At 39.8% G+C, this 6,118-nt stretch overlaps 1 long non-coding RNA gene across 1 annotated transcript; it reads left to right on the forward strand.

Annotated features, from left to right (window-relative positions):
• Positions 1-3,934: 3,934 nt before the first annotated feature.
• On the forward strand, positions 3,935-5,744 carry LOC116076324. Its single transcript, XR_004112901.1, has 2 exons — positions 3,935-4,008; positions 5,117-5,744. It is a non-coding gene; the product is annotated as an uncharacterized LOC116076324 (long non-coding RNA).
• The last annotated feature ends 374 nt before the right edge of the window (positions 5,745-6,118 follow it).

Raw genomic sequence — 6,118 nt, forward strand, 5'->3', positions numbered from 1 at the left:
GGACCTACGTAAGAAGATTGGTATGATGTGCTGGGCATGTAGTCTTTGCTCTGGGGGATGGAAGGGAGGATATTTGCCCAGCTAGTCTTGGTGCAAGACTTTGTCTCAAAATAAGTTAAGTAAGTAAGTAAGTAAGTAAACAAGGTGGATAGGGATAGAAGAATACATTCAAAGTTAAACATTGGCTTATACATGCACATCCAGAAACACAAACACAGGTACATGAATGCTCATGTGCATTCTCGTATGCCCACACACTCACACACCGCAAAAGTCAGTGAGAAACAGCATAATAATTGGTGGGGATATGATCACAAGCACATGCTTATGAAGCTAACATTGTGGTGGGCACAGGAGGTGGGCAAGAACATAAGGTAATGGCTAGGTAATGAAAAGGTCACAATAAGGACAACTTATTTGTATTCAACCAAACGTTTAAAACAAGTCCTAGTAACACGTACAGCTGCCAAAGCTCTTCCTGGGGGGTTCTCAAGAACTGTATTCCCTTAAATCCTTCGATCTTACTATCTAGTTATGGTGGGCATCCAAGAGCAATAGCAATGGCCTGTGTTGCTGCAAGGGTTTCTGGGACCTCATTGTACAGGGTTTTCTTCAGCTGCTGGGAGTTCATGTCATGTCTAGGAAACAGCATTTCTTGACTTCCCTCCCAGACATTTACCTCTTATTTTCCTTATGTGCCCATTTTCCCCAATGTTCCCTGAGCCATGGTGAAGGTGATGTAACTTCTGAGGATGAGCACTTCTCAGCTTATAAGTCTCTGAATGAATAGCTGCCCACTGGAAAGGAAAGCAACTCTGGGGCTGGAGAGATGACTTGGTGGGTAAGACTGCTCTTCCAGAGGTCCTGAGTTCAATTCCCAGCAACCACATGGTGACTCACAACCGTCTGTAATGGGGTCCTCTTCTGGTGTGTACCCATATACAATAAATAAATAAATCTTTTTCTAAATGAAGCATCTCTGACTAAGATGAGCAGCAGAACTAATCTGTAGCTATAACTATAAACATTTGGAAAGCAGATTGGCAATGTGTCCATTACCACAAACAATAATAGCAAGCTACCTGCTAGGACGTATGGCCTCCACAGCCAGTGGGCTTTTTACTTTGTTGATGATATTATATATTCGTTTCCTCTCACGAAATTGGAATTTGGTGTTGTAGCATGTATGGCCCACAACAGTGTAAGACCATCTATGTCTTCTCTCCAAGCAGCTTACATAGATGGCCCAATGAACAGTAGCCAGAAGATGGACTCTCCCGATTCATAATCAGCTTGATTTCTCTGGGTCCCGTATCTGAAGACTGTGGTCTTCAGAAACTGCATCTTGCTTTTTAGTTATGATGGGCATCCAAGAGCAGGAGCAATGACCTGGACTGTTGAAGGAGTCTCTGGGGCCTCCTTACCTAGTAAGTTATAGAGAGGTGTCTCACTCTTGGTACTGAGATTTCTGGTTAATAATCACAGAAGAAGCACTGATCACCACAATTTCAAGAATTGTGGTGATCTTGAGATGTATTATTTAGCTAAAATTAGCCTTAGATACCCTTCCATTCAAAATCTATAACAAAACATATAATGATTTCATGAGAAAATTTCCCATCAATATTAGATCAAACTGTCATCACAGAAGAAGTTAAATTAAACTTCATCCATATATTTGATCTATGGATTAAACAAACAAGCCCTCAGAAATTCCATATGTGCATGTAAAAAAATTTGCCCTATCATAACAACATTAGAATATTGCTCAACTCTGCCTACCTGAGAGCTACTCACCTATAACCTCTAATGCTCTTTCCATATGCAAAGATTAATCCCTAACCCAGACTAGAAACAATTTCTATCATGCTGTAAACATGGCCAAACCATTTACAAGTGGAGTGTGCTGGGACTAAACATGCTTCTTGACACTCCAGTGTAAGCCCGCTTGATCATAACATTCCTCTCTCACACTAAGTTGCATTAGCTGGGTGTATGTATATATCCAGGCATCTGCTTTGTTCTCTCCATTTCAATTTGAATGTAACGCTTTGCTCTCCACCCAAGCCCACTTGGCTGGATCCCTAACAGGCTGGCCTGCAGAGACTTGACAGGCTTTCCTATGAAGGCTGAGTTCTGTTACCTGGCCGTCTCACTCCTTGAAGAGGTTCTGCTGTATATAATTTCAAACCACAGTTTCCTCAGCCTCTTGACTTTAGTGTAGCCTGATGCCTATGGACGTCTTTGGCTCTGTTCCCTGTCCAACAGATTGAATTTGCTTGGATTGCTGTAACTACTGGAAGCAAGCCCAAGTTCATTGCAAATCTTTGGATCCTGTACATTGGACTACAAGAGATTCTCTTCATGAAGTCACCCAACAGCTGAGGTAGTTTTTCCTTCCATAGTAACTGCTTTTTCAGCACCTTCAGCAATATTATGCTGCTAAGGTCCCCAGGAGCCTTGCTCTTTTATATGTTCCCTTTTATGAGTCTGTTGGTACTCACAAATTTGGTATAGTCTTCTCAACTGAAATACACAACAACTGAGGAGTGTTTTTAATTTTTTTTTGTGTGTTCGTAGATCTAGTAATAAAGTGTGGGATTCTTATTCTTACCATTGTTTTATAATTATAAAGTTATTTAGTAATATTTAATTGATTTTTATTTAAGTAGTGATACTTATTATTGTTTAAGTTTATGTTCTAAATAAAAAATACAACTGTACTTAACAAATAAAGTAACCTACATATTTAAACTTTTACATGATTATGTATAAAAATAAATTCAAAATTTGAGCTCAAGATGGCTATATTTCAGTTAGTATGGTACCCACCATACCATACCATACCATACCATACATGAGGTCCTGAATTAGACCCACTTCCCTACATAAATAGGGTATGATGGCACATAACTGTTAGTCTGTAATTCTAGCACTCAAAGATAGAGGCAGGAGCATCAGTATTTCAACCTCCTACACTACTATCTAATAGGTTCTAAGTCAGCCTGGGCTCTATGAGAACTTAGGAAGGAGAAAGAGGGGGACAGGGAGGGTAGAAGGAAGAAAAGATAGTAAGGAAATTCACATTTATATTTTACATATAAACACATATTTAGTTCTCTACATCATTAGTATTGCTGGAGGGCAGGCCTATGCTCCATTTTATAAGTGCTGAAAAATGGGGTATATTCAAAACTACTCATTAACAGCTATATTTTTTCCTAATTTACATCGCCATCATTAATCTTTGTCATTTTATGCTGGTTCCCTTTGAAAGTGAGATTTTTTGTTTCCTAGGATAATATTTGTGTAGCTTCTGATTATCAAAAACAATAGGGATAGTCTTTTCTTGATTCTTCTGTAGAGTGTAATATTTCACATGAGAGGATGATTTCTCTTTGAGGCTCCATTTTCTGAATGTGAATCATGGAAGACCTGTGACTGATTGGGATGTGGTACAGGTGGGAGGCTAATGTATATCCATATTTCTTGGCAGCTTTTTTGTCCAGTAGAGGAAAAAAAAGCCCTCAAAACCCAGCTGAAATCTGTTTTTAATCATCATATTTTCCAGAGAAAGGAACAAGTTCCTCTTGTCATCCGTTGGCTCAGAAATCACTTTGCTGCAGGCTCCCTAAGATTCCGGTGAGATAAAAAACATTAAAAGACAACTTCATTCATTTCCTGCACTGGTCCTTCGCACGACACCTGCCCTAGAAACACACACTGTTCAAGCAGGATGGTCGATCTCCAGTTCTCAAGTGATTCACTTTAAAATTTTAAAACCCTTTAACCCCCTTATCATACAATAGCCTTGCTATCTCATCTGTTCTGTTCTTTCTCCACATAGTCTATATAAATCTAGTTTTATGAACAACGGGAATTCTTTTATACAAAACTTTCCTTAAACATCGGTACTCTTATATCTAGCTGTAGATTTCTGGAATAAACTGAAACCATGGGAAGAATGTAAGGAGCCTCAGAGGATGACTGGGGAGAAGGGGCCTTCAGGTAAGATGAAGCATCTCTGTGCAGTGATACGATACATTCCTATCCCTGAAAGGAAGTGTGAGCTGCAGTATTCCGGCTGTATTCCAAATTGCAGGATGCTACCCTGCCTCCCTCACCCCTCAGCTTCAATTATATTCATTGTCCTAACACTTCCTGTCAGGAGCGATTGTGCTGATGAGCCAGTTAAAACAGGCCCTACTGACAGGCTTCAGTCCAAAGAGCAAGGTGACTTTTCTATTCATCAGCAGAGTAAAAAGCTCCATGCACAGCAAATAAATAAATGACCTCATTCTGGAGGATCCCCACTCACTCTGACTCTCTGTGAACATGCTCCATCATGCTGCCCCAGCTCAGCTAAGAGTGTGAAAGAGCCAACCTGATTCTACTTAGTGTGGCTGTTTAAGATTTCTCCCACATTCCAGATCCCCTCCTCCTGGTGATAACACAAAAAGACCAGTTGCTTTTGTTACTTCCTTTCTATGCACAAGAACAGTACACATTGAACCCTTTTTTGTCAGTACAATGCTGTTTTCTCTAAAACACAGCTTTCGCATAGGAATACCAAAACCTCTGAGTCCTAGTGTGTAGACTGATCACAAATGAATCTTGACTTCCTATTTCAGTCTATATCTATTTTTTTCCATATCCAGATAGAGAAGACATAAGAATGCTTGTTTTGCCCAGAGTTGAACTACATATACCGCTGGGACTGTTCTCCAGTTCTACTCTGAATACCAAGATTGTTTAGTGCACAAAAACAGTCTGGAAAAACTCAAACAGATTGAAGAAAAATAAAGCAGGGTTTCTCCACTTACGGTTAATCCCACAAATAGTGTTGGCACACACTTAGGTGCATCGTGGGTGCTGGGCTGAAAGATGGTACTTATTGCCACGGGAGGTAGTTTACATCAAAGTGTCAATTTAAACATTGACTTTAAAAAAGAAAGAAAGAAAAGAAAAACTTGGCTTCGAGGACAAAGTTGAGCCTAGTAGCATATGTTTCATCGTTAACTCTATTAGGAAGTGATGAGAACCAACAGTGGAGAAAAACATACTAGTTCTTTATTTATACACGCAATCTTCCTATTTTTATCTTTTTTGTTTTTAGCAACTAATATGGAAACATAAACCAGAGAGTGATGCATTCCTCTGCCTACCACCAGATGCTCCAATGGAAGCATCATTCGCAGGGAGGATGCTTGGAATTACGAACGAGATCAAGAAGCAGATGGAAAGCACCCATGTGCTCCACGTCCTGCTGACTGCTTTTAAAGCAAGTAAAAGTTCATCTGCTCCTTCATGTGTTGATTAATAAACAGTGATCACTCGAAACAACTATGATGCAGCTTTGGAAAAGCACTGTTTAAAATGACTGGGTGATTGGTCTCATTCAAGGCTGACAAACAGATTTTCATGGAAACATCAACCCTAACACAGTGTATAGGAAAATATCAGTAGTAAACATCCCAGAGGTATGGTGTGATGTGAAATCAATCCAACTAGTAAGTCTACTTCATGTTCAGGAAACTGTATTGAATACTGTTAGTAGGTGTATGTGATGGTTAATCTCAATCACCAACATACTGAGATTTAAAATCAACACAGAAACAAATCTCTGGGAATGGATGTGAGAAGTTACACAGAGTGGATTACTGAAGGTAGGAAGACCCGCCCTTCATATGGATGCTCCCTGACCCTGGGCTGGAACCTCAGAATGAATAAAAATGAAAAAGCAAGTTTAATGAAAGAGTTCATCATTCTCTGTCTCCTATGATGCAACGTGACCAACTGTTTCTTGTTCCTGCCATCATGCCTTCCCTGACATGATGGGCTGTATTCCTTGTATAAGTCAGAAGAGCCCCCACTTTCCCTTAAGTTGCTTCTATCAGGTATTTTGTGTATCAACAAGTGACTAACATCACATATAAAAGTAAATAAGAAATACCACCAACCTGATGCTTAAGGAACATACATGGGAGGTGAGTAGCATGACCCTTGTGGTATTATACCACAGGAAGCACAGCTTAAAATGGAAATCTTAAAAAACTAAAATGGTGGGCTGGCAAGATGGCTCAGTGGGTAAGAGCACTGACTGCTTTTCTAAAGGTCC

The sequence above is a fragment of the Mastomys coucha genome, unplaced genomic scaffold, assembly GCF_008632895.1.
Source record: "Mastomys coucha isolate ucsf_1 unplaced genomic scaffold, UCSF_Mcou_1 pScaffold4, whole genome shotgun sequence".
In the NCBI taxonomy this organism is placed as follows: domain Eukaryota; kingdom Metazoa; phylum Chordata; class Mammalia; order Rodentia; family Muridae; genus Mastomys; species Mastomys coucha.